This window comes from Sphaeramia orbicularis, chromosome 8, assembly GCF_902148855.1.
Source record: "Sphaeramia orbicularis chromosome 8, fSphaOr1.1, whole genome shotgun sequence".
In the NCBI taxonomy this organism is placed as follows: Eukaryota; Metazoa; Chordata; class Actinopteri; order Kurtiformes; family Apogonidae; genus Sphaeramia; species Sphaeramia orbicularis.
The window spans coordinates 25,859,745-25,875,679 of NC_043964.1; the positions used below are offsets into that span (position 1 = coordinate 25,859,745).

The window sequence follows — 15,935 nt, forward strand, 5'->3', positions numbered from 1 at the left end:
TGCTCTAAATATACCCCCGTATGGACCATGTGTGTCACTTATGGATTTATGTTTAATAATAGTCTGATGCTTTTTCCGCTGTCAGGCCTGTTTGCATTGTAACCTCTCGGCTGAAGGAACGGCGTTTTTCATGTTGCGGCGGTGGCTATTAATGTAATGAGCCGGGCTGTTAATACGATCTGGCTTCAGACACAAAGGGGATCTCTCAACCTGAGCCGGAGCTGGAGACAGGAGACCTCTGCGCCCTACATAACAACGATGGGACGTGTCATCGCTGATTTATTGTGCCCTTGAACCTCCTCGTGATAGGACCTTATGGGATAGCCTTTAAAGGAAGCACCCAGAGATGAAATGAATGCTCTGTTTCAAAGCATTGAAAGACGCCATGCACTACAGCTGAAGGCTTTTAGGGGGAGTGCTGTAATCTAAAATGTGCTATTTCTCACACGTTGCTCGGCTCAGGGATGGGCTGATCAGATCGCCTGAGATGAATCTGACTTGACCTGTGAGCGCCAGCCGCCGCCTCCTGCATCGCCGACCATGAGGGGAATCTGCAATGGATTCGCCAGAAAGATAGAAATCAATTCAGATTCAGTGGGCGGACTACGACTACACCTCGATAAGGCATTGCTACACACAGACTCGCAAATTTTATAATGAACAGATAAGGATTAATGCAATTTCGGACTGTCAACGCCGCCTGTCAAACGGCCCGTCACGAACCGGCTTATCATTGTGTGATTTTATTTACATCCAACAGCGTAAATACCTATAAACAGGGCTCCATGGAAACCGCTTTTTTAATGCAGCCTTATTAGCTCGGTCTGCTCGCCGGTGTAATTAACGTCTGCTTACAATGCAGCTAATATCCGCTGTGTAACCTGTGAAGACACACAATAATTATGTGACCGTTTGAGTGACAGAGATCAGGAAAGCAAATAGAGGAGGCCTGTCTGCAGCCTCATCAGGAAGGGCAGAGAGTTGGTCCAGGTTAATAGGTATCCTCCAGGGACGGATTAGTGGAGTTAAAGAAAGTACGAAGGGACACATTCAGTGGAATTCACTAAAATAATCTCAAATACCTTAAAAACCTTCCTTTATAAGCTCATCATCACGGGCCATTTACAAGTTCTTGGTCCAATACTTTATGAAGTTCCCCACACAGGCGTAAAAAAAGGAAAAAAAAAACCACTTAGATCCTGTGAAAGCACACTTTATTTGAGCTGGACACTCTGTAGTACGTCCCAGAAATAGCCAGCCATCTGTTTCCTGCTTCTGCAACCGCCAAACACCAAGCTAGAAACAAACCGACTGATTGAGGAACAAAGGATGAGGACAAAAGCGCCGTGAAGCCGAAGATACCGAAGGAGGATCCTGAAAGTCAGCACAGCCACAGAAAATCCGAGTTTATAAGAGGAATGCCACTCGTAGTGGAGTGGACCTGTGATCGATTGGGATGTGAAGTGGCTTAGCGGTACCTCTATGTGTCAATAGCTTCACCTTCTCCCTCAATCCGGTGATAAAACAGAGGCTCATGGTCCTAAATCTTAGTTTGTGTCAAGGTTATTATTGTTAACGGAAACTGACAAAATGTGATGTGGGAAAGCAGGAAAACAAGCCTGAAAAAGAACACATTATAGACAGAAATGTGTGACCAGGTCTTAAACTGATGCTTATATTTATTGTCAACCTTAAAGTGAGCATATTATGCACACTTTTTATATTATGAAAGATCATATTATTTTTCAAATTTGTATTAACTTAGATTTCAAAAGTTGTTCATTTTAGTATATTTAAAATTCTGATGCAGCCTCTAAAATCAGCACATTACAACACCAGCACCTTTCACTGAAGTGAGAATAAAAGGCACATTGACATTTTTTAGCATTTAACATTTGACCCAGCACAAATGGATTAACAAACAGTGATTTAGCAAAGATAAGAACATCCCATAATAACTTTATACCTTCATAACCTCAGAATCAAACTCACTGGTGTAGAAGAAACACAGATATTTCCCCTTTAAACTCCATTCTTTTCATTTTCAGCTGTGTCCAGTGGAGAAAACAATGATTCTATACTTAATCACTTCTGTTCTTTGACTGACAGTTTCTTTCTGGTTCTCATCCTCAGTTTGGCCTTGGCTGGCAGAGAGACTCACAACTCCCTCTAGTGGTCACATAAATCCCCCAGACCATCAATGGAAATAAAGTCACTTCATATCTCTTTAATCCAATACATTGGCATCTTTGGCAGAACTTCACAGATCTTTATTATAAGCATAATTATAATTTTAGGTCATTTGTTAATATTTATAAGTAGAAATACTACATATAGACCCTTAAATGAAGTATTTCTTCAATGCTTTAAACAATTTCTGACCCTTTCTAATTCTTCTGTAAATAATCTACCATTAATTTAAAGTGTGTAAATATACAAATATATGTAATTAATCCATACCTTCTGTCTGTGTTCACCTGTGGTTCTATTTTCCTTTTACCCGGCTGATGTTTGCAGATTGGTCTGATCATTTATCCAAACAGATGTCTGAAAAGTTTCACGCCAACAGCTTCGCCGAGTTAAAGGTTGAATCGACTGAATTAAAAATGCGCTCCATCGTGCCCCGGATTGAGACAAGGATTTAATTGGCTCCGTATCAGGGTTAGATAGCGCCGTTGACTTTTGATTAAAAATAAAAGAACAAGGTGACTTGATATTGCATTGATAAGCAAAAAATCCCAACTCGATGGCGTCGATATGTTGGAGGGGTCTCACCTTGTAACCAATGACAGCGGCCGTTGTTTTCGCCGGCAGATGCACATCACAGCGCGGCAGTTGGCGAGCAGTGGTGTACGTTTATTGCTGTGTGTGCACTGTCTGTTTTCCTTACAATCGTTACGGTTGTTCTCAACATAGTGTTGACTTAGAGGTCACGCCGCGCAAAGACATAAATTTGTGGAGCGTTGATGTTGGTTAATTCACAGCATGTCACACGGCAGCTCTTCACAACAAAGGTCACCTCTGAAGACGCTTTATGGTGTTATGTCTGTTTTATAGGCAACTGAAGAGCAGAATCACCGCTGTGCATTATCACAATCTGAATCGACTTTACATCCACACACGACTCAAACCTGAACCGGGTCGTCATGTCAACCAGAGAACGGGTTCACTGTCAAGGTTTAGTTCTGTTTTTCGGGAGACCAGTCTCATACAAAGAATGTGGTTCACATCTGGTACAACTGAGCATTTTTCACTTTTTTTAATTCAATCTTCATCTTTGTCAGAACTTTCCATATTCAGGGTGTTTTTGCAGACTTTCAATCCATTCATTGTGCAACACAAATGTTCACAACACTGTTTCAGTAGTGATTTCTTCCTACAGCCTGTTTTTCATGTTTATTTTAGTTCATTAAAAGGATTTTTCACATCTAGTTTTCATTATTGTGTTAGTATAATAACCTTGGTGGCATTGATTACCTCCTCTGCTGCTTTTCCTATATGACCTCCTGCAATATCCAGATGAAATGCATGCATCATTTGCGTTGAATCGCTGCAGTTTCTTTTATTGTAGTGTAATTATAAGAATGGTGGATATGCTGCAGAGCGGGTTTGTCATCTTATAATCCAGTTTTCTTTACTTTCAGGGCGTAAACACAATAATGAATTCATAATTTGTGTTGATTTGTATGAGAAGGAACGATAATAGAGTGAACAGAAAACAAAAGATGAACTTGTAGGATTTAATGATGTGTATTTTGGCGTTCTGCAGAGCGTGTCCGATGAAGGGCTGGTAAAACGCCACAAAGGTGTCCTCTGCATCACCAAATTCAGCCTTTGTCTGGTCGGTGCATTCAGATTCAGTGTTTTCAGTCTCTAAACATTTATTTTTGGAGCTTCTGTTCATGTTGATTACAGGTTAAATCTCTGTGGTGAGACTTGTGTTGGCATTATGTGTCTTTGTCTAAGCTTGTTATCTTTGTGCCCCACAGTTTGCTTCACTCGTTCCAAAATGCCACTCTATGTGTCTTTAGTCACGAGCATATTAGTCTCCATGGAAACTCATTTTACCAATACTTCATTGGTGCCAAATGACCCTGTACTGTTACTTAGCTTCTCGCTGCTTTGTGTGGAAGTGTTTTCTTTTGGAGATTAAACGTTCGAAGGCAAATTGAGGTCCTGCTGGTTTTATCGCTGGGATATTGAATAAGCATATGTGGAAAATACCAAAGCGTGGTGCTGTATCACATCATTTGCAAACAGATTATGATATATTTGTGTGTTTTTTATGGGCCGGGGCATAACAACACATGTATTGCCAGGGGTGTTGAGCGGTTTTATCAGGTAGAAACAGTGTTGGGAAGGTGGGAGCCGATGTGTTCGACTGCTGTTTGATGCTTTTGGTGATATTTTACAAAAAGCATAATCCCGACACATTAAAGGGTTGGTTTGGGTTTGTAAAAGCTGGATCGCATGAGGTCCATAGTCAGTGTTTTACCTGTGTTTGAGAAGTGAAAGCGCTGAACAAATGTAACATATTATTAGGGTTAATGGTGCAAGGCTTTGAGGTAAAACTACTGCTTTTGTTAAAGGAGTCTGGTGGCGCGGAAAAGAGTGGAGATAGATTTAACAGCTTCACTGTGTTGGTAAGGTCAAAGATCAGTTGTACATTTTCCTAAATATAGTGGAGACTCATATACATAATAACAACAAACAGGAAATGATGACATCACCACATGCTGAGTTAAATAGTGAGAAATATTTCATTATGGGGTAGATGACTGTTGAACTGGTCTTAGTCAAGTTCACCGGAGTTAGAAGTCTCAGTAAAAGTACTTGAGTAAAAGTACAAATACTTATAGTGAGTATACTTTAGTACAGTCATGGCCAAAAGTTTTGGGGCTGACACACACTTTTGTTTTTTCTCCAAATTTGGTGCCTGCGTTTCTTTTTTACATTTTATATTCAGGAACACTTAGAGGTATTTTGTAATGTAGGTTTCAATTATTTTATACATCACATTTAAGGGAATAATCCATTTGTGTCATTCTCAAGACTTGCAGCCACAACTGTACTAATAAAATCTACATTGAAAGCCTTATTCTTAAGATAGAATATGTACAGTCAAGTATCTAAGTACATGGACAGTGACACAGTTTTCCACAGAAAAAGCAATTCTTGTGTTTATAATCCATATAGGATGACCTTAGGGATCAGTAAAGTTAATCTGTATCCATGTAACGATGTTAGTTTGTCCAATTACTTTTGAGAAAATGGAAGGGCTATGGTTAAAACAGTTGTAATTCCTAAATGGCTGATGTACTATTTTTGTTAAACCTCTTGAATTAAAGCTGAACACTTCAATCACACCTTGATTGTTTCATACAGGCATATTGGCCTTATGCTTCTTCTTTTGTAATTCCCTGATTAACTGTTTAACATGAAAAGAATGGATGTTAAATAGTTAATTAGGCTGTTTTACAGAGAGTGGTGCATTGATATTGCTATGCTAGCAAGTCAATTGCTAGCTTTGTTCTTTATTTTTGCTGCATTTCCAACAGTTTCTACTCTTGTAGAGGTTTGTATGTGCTTATCAAACAAGAAACTGAAGAAGATATATAGTTGAAAAATTATTGACTGTTTTGATTGCACCATAATTGAAGTGTTGTTGAAGTGTTAAAAATTACACATGGAAAAAAGAAATGTTGCACAGGAATGTGAAATGAATTGAAAATATGTTTTTTTCTTTTTTTTATCCAAATAATGGCAAACTCATGACAAAAACCTGGCATTTAAAGGGTTAAAACCTTTCAAAATGAATTGGTATTTGAGCTCATTATTTAGGTCAGATGTAGATGAAAAAAACGTAACTCAATGAAAGTACAATAGATAATAGAAAAAGAGAATAAAATAGAATATAATAGATATGTGTATTATTTTTCTACCTACCTTATGAAGAGCACATTTCTTGTGTTTGGCGGTATGACTGTGACTAATATTAGCACTGGCCCAAATACGTATTTTCTGAAAATTCAGGTAAAATTTACTCTATTGTTTGACTTCCTGCTGAAGGTTTGAAGCCGAAATGTGTTGAAGTGTTTTTTGGGTCTACATATGACTGTGCCATGTTAATAAAGGCATTTTAATGTTTAAAGAGAGTGCCTTGGATTTTTCTTCCAGTTTGATATCTAAAATTTACTGTATATTTGGTTAGAAACCCACCTAATGTTTCTAACCATAATAAGATAAATTGTTCCAATATTTGTGTTTTGTTATGTAATGGGCAGGACTATGCACTTGATGCCATGAACAGGATGGTAATGCATGTGGAGATGTGCTCAGGTCCAAGTATATTAAAAGGTTAGGGATCCAAGCTAACCCATGGCATCCAATATTAACTTTGTTTTACCTCCTTTGTACACCCATGTCGGGATTCCCTCTACAGAATATTTACACTTTCTTGCTCTCTCTTTTCTGAATCCTCTACAGATAATTGCTTGAAGGAAGAGTCCAGGAAGGTCAGCCAAGACTCCCGCCGTTGGTGCCAAAGTGAAATCTACAGGACTACAATTACTAGGACACACTGAGGCAGCAGAGCAAAGTGAATGACAGGTAGGAAATAATTCATATGAATCACCTGCTGTATTATGAATAACCACCTGCTGCGAGGACATAGCACGGTCAGTTATCCTCAGAATTGGTTCCGAATAGCCCTTTTTGTCATTTGTTGGTAATTGCCTTAATTCTCTTGATAATATAATGAAATTAACCTCGGAGAACATTTCTTCCTTATGGCATTTATGAGACAAGGTTGAAGTTGACATGCCAACATTCGCGCAATTATATTTAGATTATTCTACTCTGGCTTCTCCTCTTGATGTGGAGTCCTTTTTACTGTCGCTAATAATTAATAATCCTCATTTTGCCAAAACACACAGCGCTGAATCCCACACGAAGGGCGTTCTTAAAGGAATCTAGGATCAGTGGCGTCTTCTTTTCTATTTGGGATACATCTGACCTTGTAGTGAACAGACATAAAAGGCTGTCAGTCAAACCATCACGCCGTCTTTGTTTCCTCGTGGTTGTCATTCTCCAGAGGAGTCAAGCAGCCACCGACTTAAATCTAGTGATTCCATGCTCCTGGCAAAATGCGTCTCTGTCCCTTTTTCCACCGAACTCAGCAACCGCCTCGGGGTAAGGTGGAAAGAAGGTGAAAAGAAAAAAAAAAAAAAAAAGAAGTTTTAGAACAGCGTTTGGATGGTTACAGAATGTAATCAAGGCCCTAGATGGTGAGATAGACTTGTTCTTTCTTATGAAACGCTCTGACTTTACAGTAGCTCTGACCTTTTAGAGATTTTAACCTCCAAACGGCTGCTCTGCGCCCTTTTCTGTCAAACATGAGGAATATAAATAAAATAAAACGGGATGCATGGATGCTAGCTCTGGTTAGTGCCTCTGTTGTTTTTATTGGTTTGAGGGATGCATTAAATTTTCAAAGAATAAAACAGGGAATCTTTGAAAAACAAGAGAGCTGCTGTTTTTCTGAGGTGAAAGGAACTGTAGCATCATAAAAGTATATTCAACATGTCTTCCAAGTTGCATCGTTCTGGGAAAATTTACAAAAAGGCAGCCAGGTCATGCAAATAATGAGCATTTTTTTAATACAAATGGTTAGAGGAGTCATACATATCTTGAACTATCTTGACATTACCAAAGCATCCACACAAACAATCACTAAATTAGAAGTTACAGTACCATTATACCTCATTTTCTTACATCTGTACCAATCTGCAGGGCTGCTTATGAAGATTTGAAGGCTTTAAACAAACACAAAATGTTCTTTTCATAAGCAGATGTTCAACAAACTTACTCTTACTCATCAACAACAACAGCACTTCTTTTGCTGAACAAAGACATGACATCAGTAAACTTTACTTCTCACATGTTCTCACAGATCCAGATTTATCTCCACTTTTTATTATCGCTGGTTTAATGCTATGAAAAAGTGAGGAACCATCCACTATCTGTAAAGGACTGTAAAGGAGGTAAAGGGTCTTTGGGTTCTTTGGCCAGTTCGATCAGCAAATTACACCCATATTTTGCAGTTCCCAAAATAAAGTGATGGTGTCTTTGAAAAAAAGTGTCGGGGGAGAAGGTGCTTTGGTGGAACATAGTGATTTTGTGGTACTGAAGTAACGTGTTTGTCAAAACCTGCCGATTTCACCTTGCGGTTGCATCAGAAGGGCGACAGCCTGGATGCGGGGGTATAGAAGATTAATTGCTTCGTATGTAAATATGCACATAGTTTAAGTTTTATTATTATTATTATTATTATATTGTTGTTTGCACCATCTTTGCTGAATGCACAGTTTTTTTCCACCTGCACATTATCTGCCTTAACTAGTGACTTTCCCCATTGTGGGATCAATAAAATTCATCTTATCTTATCTTAATCTAAAAGGTAAATGTTGACACTAATACAGAGCAGAAAAAATCTTGCAAAGAAAATCAAGTCCTCTCTATTTTATGAATTCCACATCAGTGAAACATGAATTTCCCTTGTATATGTTTAATACATTGAACAATAAAATCCAGCTACTTATAGTTTGTTTCAGTCGCTGCAGGTGTGTGTCTTCCTTTTTCAGCATGACTGAAGTACAAAGGTGTTTACATGATAAAAGCTCTGTTAAGCAGTGAATGGTTTCTATGCATTGAAACATAGGATGCTTTTATGTTGTAATGGTTAAGAAAGGGTTTTTGTACTGCATTTGTCAAAGGGTGCATTTTAGTACTTTAACATTTCAAACAGTAGTGAATCAAAACAATATTTCCCTCTAAATATATCCATGTCTGTTCATTAAACAGAGGAAGTTAGAAATAAAGGCCTTATTTTAATACAAAGCTTTTCAAATGAAGGCCTGGTGTCTTCTGCAGCTGAGAGAAGTAAAGACCTGGACTACTATTTGATTCATCCTGACAGTGACAGTGTTGCTGCTGAAACCCACCCAGGTTTGGGGGATTATAAGGTCAAAGCCTCCTAACAGCGTGGTGACATGAGACAGCTGGTTATCAGACCTAACCCCAGTTCTACGAGTCCATGTTTACCTCATCTGCTCAAACTGTAAAACAAAACAACAGCTGTTGCAAAGATAATTTGTAAAATACGTCTGTTAAGGAGTCTGGTGGCTTTGGAGAGAGTGAAGATAGAAATAAATGACTATTAGCAAGAAACTACACACAAATATAAGTTAGCTTTTATGACAGTATTTTAGAGAAGTATTCTAGAGATGCAATGAGATTGTACAGTTTCTATTCTCCAGATTCATAGGAACATGTTTGTTGGTTTTATGTATTACTGTTTTAAAGGGTGTATATGTACCATTTCTGTTTTAAATATTAAAAAATGACCTAAAATTCTCATCGTAGTGCTTCAAATAAAGAGTTGTGAAGTTCTGCCAAAGATGCCAGTGTACTGGATTGTAGAGATATGAAGTGAATTTATTTCCAGCCACAAGCTTGTGGATTTATGTGACCACTAGAGGGAGTCACTGCAGGTCAAGGCCAAGTCTAGGATGAGAACCAAAAAGAAACAACTGTCAGCCAAAGAAAAGAAGTGAGAAAAATAGAAGCTGTTGTTTTCACCTGTGGATACAGCTGTAAAGGAAAAGAATGGAGTTTGATGCTGGAATGTCAGCGTTTTTTTCTACATGGATGAACTTGAGTCTGAGGCTTATGAAGGTATTAAGTTATTATGGGATGTTATTATTTTTGCTAAGTTATCGTTTGTAGATCCACAGTTCAGACTAAACTGTAACAGTTCTGACCTTGTTTGTTAGATTCCAAACAGATCTTTAGTGCAGCTATTGACAACACAAACTGTACAGAAAACAGAGGTGATTAGTGGTTTTACTGTGGCTGTTTTCTGTCTAAAACAGAGCTAAGCTAACAGAGCTATAATGTAAACTATCAGCTGATGCAGCACAGGAAGATTATAAAACACAGTTATTTTGAGTGACTGTTAAAATGAGCATCTATGAGTTTTAGTTTGAAAAAATACTTGATGATACCGTAATACAGATGTGTGTAAACAATGAGCTTCATACTTTATTCAGTGGCTGTGGATACATAGGGTCGATTTGTTGGTGGTTTTGGTTCCAAGTCTGTTCTGGAACCAGACTGACCCCTTCTGGTTAGAGTTTGGAACATCAGTATTTCATAAAACCCCATTAATTGCTATCTGAGATTAAATTACAAGAGTAATAAATACAAGAGTAATAATTGCTCTAAAATCTTGAATAACTGCTATATAATTTCACTCTCAAACCAAATTTTGCCACTGACTTTCTCTGCAGCAAAGAAATTAATTTCAGTCATGTTTTAAACTCCTGTTTGTAGCCTTGAAGGAGCAGAATTTTTATTTTAACACCAATGAAAATATTATAATCATTTATTGTAATAATTTAAAACAAATGCAGCATTATTAAAGATGGAATTTGGGATCAGCCAGTTCACCATCAAAATTCCACACAGACTCAGACCCCGACATGACTCTCAGGATCCATATTTAATCCAAAATTGCTGGACAGTAATTTCATCTAAATGGTTCCTGTGTGTTTAAGTGGGGAGTAAATATATTTATTAGCTCACCAGCTGAAAGGCCATGAGCTGTTGTGAAGGTGCTGTATTCTTTGTCGTCTTCGTCGTAGCTTCCTTGAGACAATGTCTACAAAGTTTGTTCACAGTTTTGATAAATTTGATCAAAGTTTCAATTATTAAAAATGTGCCTTTACTTATAGTGGGCTATATTTTAATGGCTTATAACATGGAAATGGTTAGAGATATCAATATAGTTACTATTGAGCACTGATAGGAAGTCATATAAGGACTTTGATTTGGGCCCATGACCCTTGACCTTGAGTGACCTTGAAGGGCCAAACTCAAGGTCACCAATGTCTACAATCAACAATTCTAACAGTCATCTCTGAAACTAATATTCAGATTCATTTCAAATTTTATATATAGCTTCCTTCCAAAGTTTGTTGTCAGTTTTGAGAAATTTAGAATTTTTGATGTTTTTTTTTAATTATTAAAAATTTGCCTTTACTTATAATGGGCTGTATTTTGATGGCTTACAGCATGGAAATGGTTACAGATATCAATATAGTTACTATTGAGCACTGATAAGAAGTCATATATGGACTTTCATTTAATTTCCCCTCCCCCTGAAGGGGAGGCAAGGGGTATTGTTTTTGGTTTGGTTTGTTTGTTTACACTCTAGCAGCAAAACTCTTGGTAGAATTCATACCAAATTGGGTTTATAGATTGCCAGTGACCCAGAATAGATCTAATAACATTTTGGGAAAAATAGGTCAAAGTTCAAATTTTTAATGAATTTTTAAAAGCTTTTTTCTTTTCCCATTTACTTATAAGGGGCAAAATTTCAGATGTCTATGAAAACATCAATTTTGTTTCAGTTTACTTCAGACTTGGCACATATATAGACAAAATTGATATGCTGACATCAGCACATGCATAGACATAACATCAGCTGGATCCATGCCAAAATAAGCTACAATACATGTGAGGGCCGGGGTTTGTTGTGCCTGCCACCACTTGTTTGTTGAGTTATCCTCATGTGAAAGTACCACCCACTTCTGTTGGGAGATTGATCTTCTGCATCAAGACCACAGGACTCTACCACAGCAGCAGAACCTGACAACCTCACAAATTCAATTTGTTATTGACTCTTGATAGAACATACAGGTGACATACAGGTCCATTGGTCCTATTTTAATGTAGCTGTGATCAGTTAAATAATGCTCAGTATGTGAAAGTATGGAAATGCGTCTGCTTAGGCTTTACATTCCCGCTGTTGGAATCTCGTTCACCCATGCACATCGCCTCAGATGTCTCAGCGTGTTATTGACCGCAGCATTTAGGGGTTTTTTCAGACGTTTGACCATCTAACCACCAGCTGGCCGACCGACTTCAACCCTCAGCTCCACATCAAACATCACAGTATCTCACTGCTTGGCTCAGTTTCACATAAACAGATCAAGGCCACCACAATGTTTTCATTCCAGTTGATATGGAAATGTCAAATCATTTCAAAGAGAACTTCTGTTTTATTCATGTCTAATATCCTTTTACTTCTGAATGCCTAATACAGACCTGGAAGAGCTCTAACCAACCTGCCATAAAGCAAAAAAAAGAAAAGGAAAACCAGGGGGTTCACTGCATATGCAAATGCAGCTGCAGAATAAAGTGGGAATTTGAAGTCTAAACATACATTAATTACACTGCTCTATAATTTCTTAGAAAATATCTGCTTCAGACATTAAATGTGCTAAATTTTACATACTTTAATCAGATGAATCACAAAACAAATTGCAAAAGATGCTGGTTAGCTCATGTTTTCAATACATATGATGGTGTGTTATCACACATATATGTTGGTTTATGTACATTTATACAATGGATTTATAAATGTTCCACTAGAAAGAACCTGTAATATGAATGTATTGCAATGAGCAGACACTGTTTTGAGGTAGATCTGGTAGCTCTGAGACAAGCATTCCTTATGAATAAAACCCATTCTCTCATTAATTCTCAGAATTTCACTTTCTGGCCCAAGAGTGTATCTTAGAAACTATAACCAACTAGCACTATTGACTTAACCCATAAAGACCCAAACATCTACCATCAACTAAAACCATCTACTGATATAAAAAGGAGAATAACTGTTGATTCACTAAACCTATCAATACCTGTACATAATTGATGTTAAATACAGTTTGTCATCTTTTCATGGTTATCAGGTATGACCTATTTGGATGTTCAGAGGCTTCATAGTTACTGTGGAAACACCGTCATCTTCTACAACATTGATTCACCAGTAAAAACCCATGGAGTTGGAAAAATGTCAGTGGATGGAGACACTTGTTTTATATTCAGTTATTTATATTTTTGCTGAAAAAGTCACATTTCACACACAGTTTTCTCTGTTTTAGATATAACCCTCAACTTTAATCTGAGCTTTTATGAAAATCTACATCACCATTAAATTAAATATCGAAAAATGTCAGATTTTCACTGAAAAAATGCAAAGCAAAGAAGATGATATTACAATAAATAGTGATAAATAACTTAAAGTTTAAATATAGAGAAAAAGCACACTTGGGAGCTGCCACAAATGTAGCACTGGGTCTTTACGGGTTCATTTTTCTTTATTAATGACTCAAATTTGGTAAAGATTAGCTACTTTTATTCTGGAAGCATTATACTTGTAGACCAGTGTTATTCATTTGTTAAAAGGAGGCATATTAACTGTGCTTTTATATGTAATAGGTTGCAAATATTTGAGTACATCGACACCTTTTTGGTGCAGAAATGTAAAAAAAAGTGTAAAAGGGTAATTTTATCCTCTCTCTTTTATTTATTTATTTTTTTGGAATCAGACCCGTTTTGATATCCATTGGCCTTCCTCTCTTGTTGTAAGAGCTGTTCACTACTTTGATAATGGATTTGTTATTTTAACAGAAGGCTTTTTGTAAAATGAGAACATTTGGTGTCCGAACTTGGTGCTGAATCCTAAAGTATCTGCCAGACCGAGTACTTGATGACGCGCTGTCGTACTGCTTATTTCATTTAGGTTTTAACACTGAAATTGTAATCGGCGTCTGTGCTTTCCTGAGCCACAAATGTCTAGAATGTAATGAGAAAAAAAAACCCTCTGTGGCTAATTAGAGTCATTTGTCTTTTGCAATAATAGAAGCAAAGATATTTCATATCAGAAAGGGAATTAATGTTTACATGTAGAAAAAGAAAAACAGAAAGAAGTAATTAAGGCTGCAAGTAAGGTTGTGTGATTTCATACATTTAATTTTGGTTCAATTGGTCAATTAATCAAACTGCTTTTTTAATGATTAATCTATGGATTTTTCTGTAATTAATGCTTAATAATCATAACTTTTGCCTTTTATTCAAGCATTTCACTTCTGTTTTTGTTTCTTTTCTCTTCCTAGTTACGTTTATTAACATGAAATCTCACATGAACGTTTCAGACAAACTAATGCTATTCATTACGAAACTTCAGATTTATGCACATTAAGTACTACAGAATGGTTAACTTTATTACTTAGTCTTCCTCATGCAGAGATCATCTCATCTTTAAGGTAAATAAGTTAACTAAGCCAGTTTATTTCTTTTGCATTCTTGCAGTCTTCAATTGTTATTTTCTATTTCATGACACTTTTTGGTTTTAAAAACCCTTTAAAAAGCATATTGGCTTTTTTGGGGGGGCTGGAACAGTTTCATTGTATTTCAATAGGGAAAACTGATTTGTAAAACAAGTAAATTGGAAAGCGAGTATGGCCATGGAACACATTAAACTTGTACTGCAAGGTTCCACTGTATTGGCGTTTATTTAATGGGCATTTTTGTTGCTTTCATGATCTAAACCAGTGATACTCGAAGTGTGGTCTGGAGAGGATTTAATAAAAAAGAAAAATTTATATCAGTGTTTCCCAAATCACCCTCATCTGATTTCCAAAGCAAAGTTACAAGTACAGATAATTGTTTTCTAAATTAAAAGCGAATCAAATGCAGCCTAAATATGCCTAAAAGTAGACTTTTATTGAATTTGTCTATGTAAACCCACATTTTGTTTCACCGTCTCTGTACAGTTAGGTTACCTAGGTTGCCTACTGTCATTTCAAAGACCTCTCGTGACTTGTGAATTGTGGTAGAAATGAAGAATAACTAACTAATCATAAATGAAAAGTGAAACAAAATGAAATGAAACGAAACAAAACAAAATGGAATGACGTGAACAGTTCTAAAATACGACAATGGATCAGTGACTAAAGAGAAAAGCTGAAGAAACAACAACCAATGTAAGGAACAAGGTGCAAAGACATTCTGTTAGCATCAAGCTGTTAGCACCGTTTGTAATATACTGCAGATTTCATTTGTACTATACAAAATATAATAATATTGTAATATTTGTAATTTTTTTAGGGTGGGAGTAGGAAGCTGGCTGGCTGGTTAAGTGGTCAGTGATTTTTTTTTTTTTAAATAATAAAATGGTCTTTGCTGTGAAAAAATTTGAGAACCCCTGCTCTAAACCAATGTGAACAAACCGTAAAGTGGAGTTTTTACACTGATCAACGGCTTAATGCAGATACAACAACACAGAAACAAACATACAAGAGAATAATGAGACAAATGCCTAACACGGAACATCGTGTCATCATCTACGGCTTTAGATGTCGCTGGTCAGGTTGATGATCTGTGGTTTCCCAAATGTTGGTTGCACAGTAGATGGCTAAATATTGTATTCTACATTTAGATGCCATTTGACAGTTTTTAGCTCACCGACCAATAGGCCATGAGCTACTGTGAAGGTGCTGTGTCCGACGTCATCTTCATCTGTCGTCTTCATTGTCGTCTTTGTCGTCGTCTTCATCAGCAATTTCTTCAAACATCTTCTCTGATGAAACTACTGGTTTGATTCATTTTAAATTGTATATGTAGCTTCCTTGGGACAATGCCTACAAAGTTTGTTCACAGTTTTGGGAATTTTTGAATTTTGAAATATTAAAAATATGCCTTTACTTATAATAGGCTATATTTTGATGGTTCATAATATGTAAATGGTTAGAGATATTGATATCGTTACTATAGAGCACTGATAGGAAGTCATGTATGTACTTTAGTTTAATTAGTTGAGTTCTCCTCCAGTGAAAGTACCACCCACTTCCACTGAGAGACAGATCTGCATCAAGACCACAGGACTCTAACATAATGGCAGAACCTGACAACCTCACAAATTCAACCAGTTATTGATTCTTAATAGAGCGTACCGGGACCATTTTCATCCAATATTTCATCAGTGTTATCAGGTGTCACATTATTTTTACCTGCAGAATCCAAGTCCA

The 15,935-nt window shown here is 36.9% G+C and overlaps 1 protein-coding gene across 1 annotated transcript in view; it reads left to right on the forward strand.

The window, feature by feature from the left end:
• LOC115423903 (RNA binding protein fox-1 homolog 3-like) overlaps nucleotides 1-15,935 on the forward strand; it is a 716,495-nt gene that overhangs the window by 83,711 nt on the left and 616,849 nt on the right. Inside the window, exon 2 of the mRNA XM_030140918.1 lies at nucleotides 6,487-6,609. The gene's annotated coding sequence lies outside the window, so the exon portion shown is untranslated. The remainder of the gene's footprint in view (nucleotides 1-6,486; nucleotides 6,610-15,935) is intronic.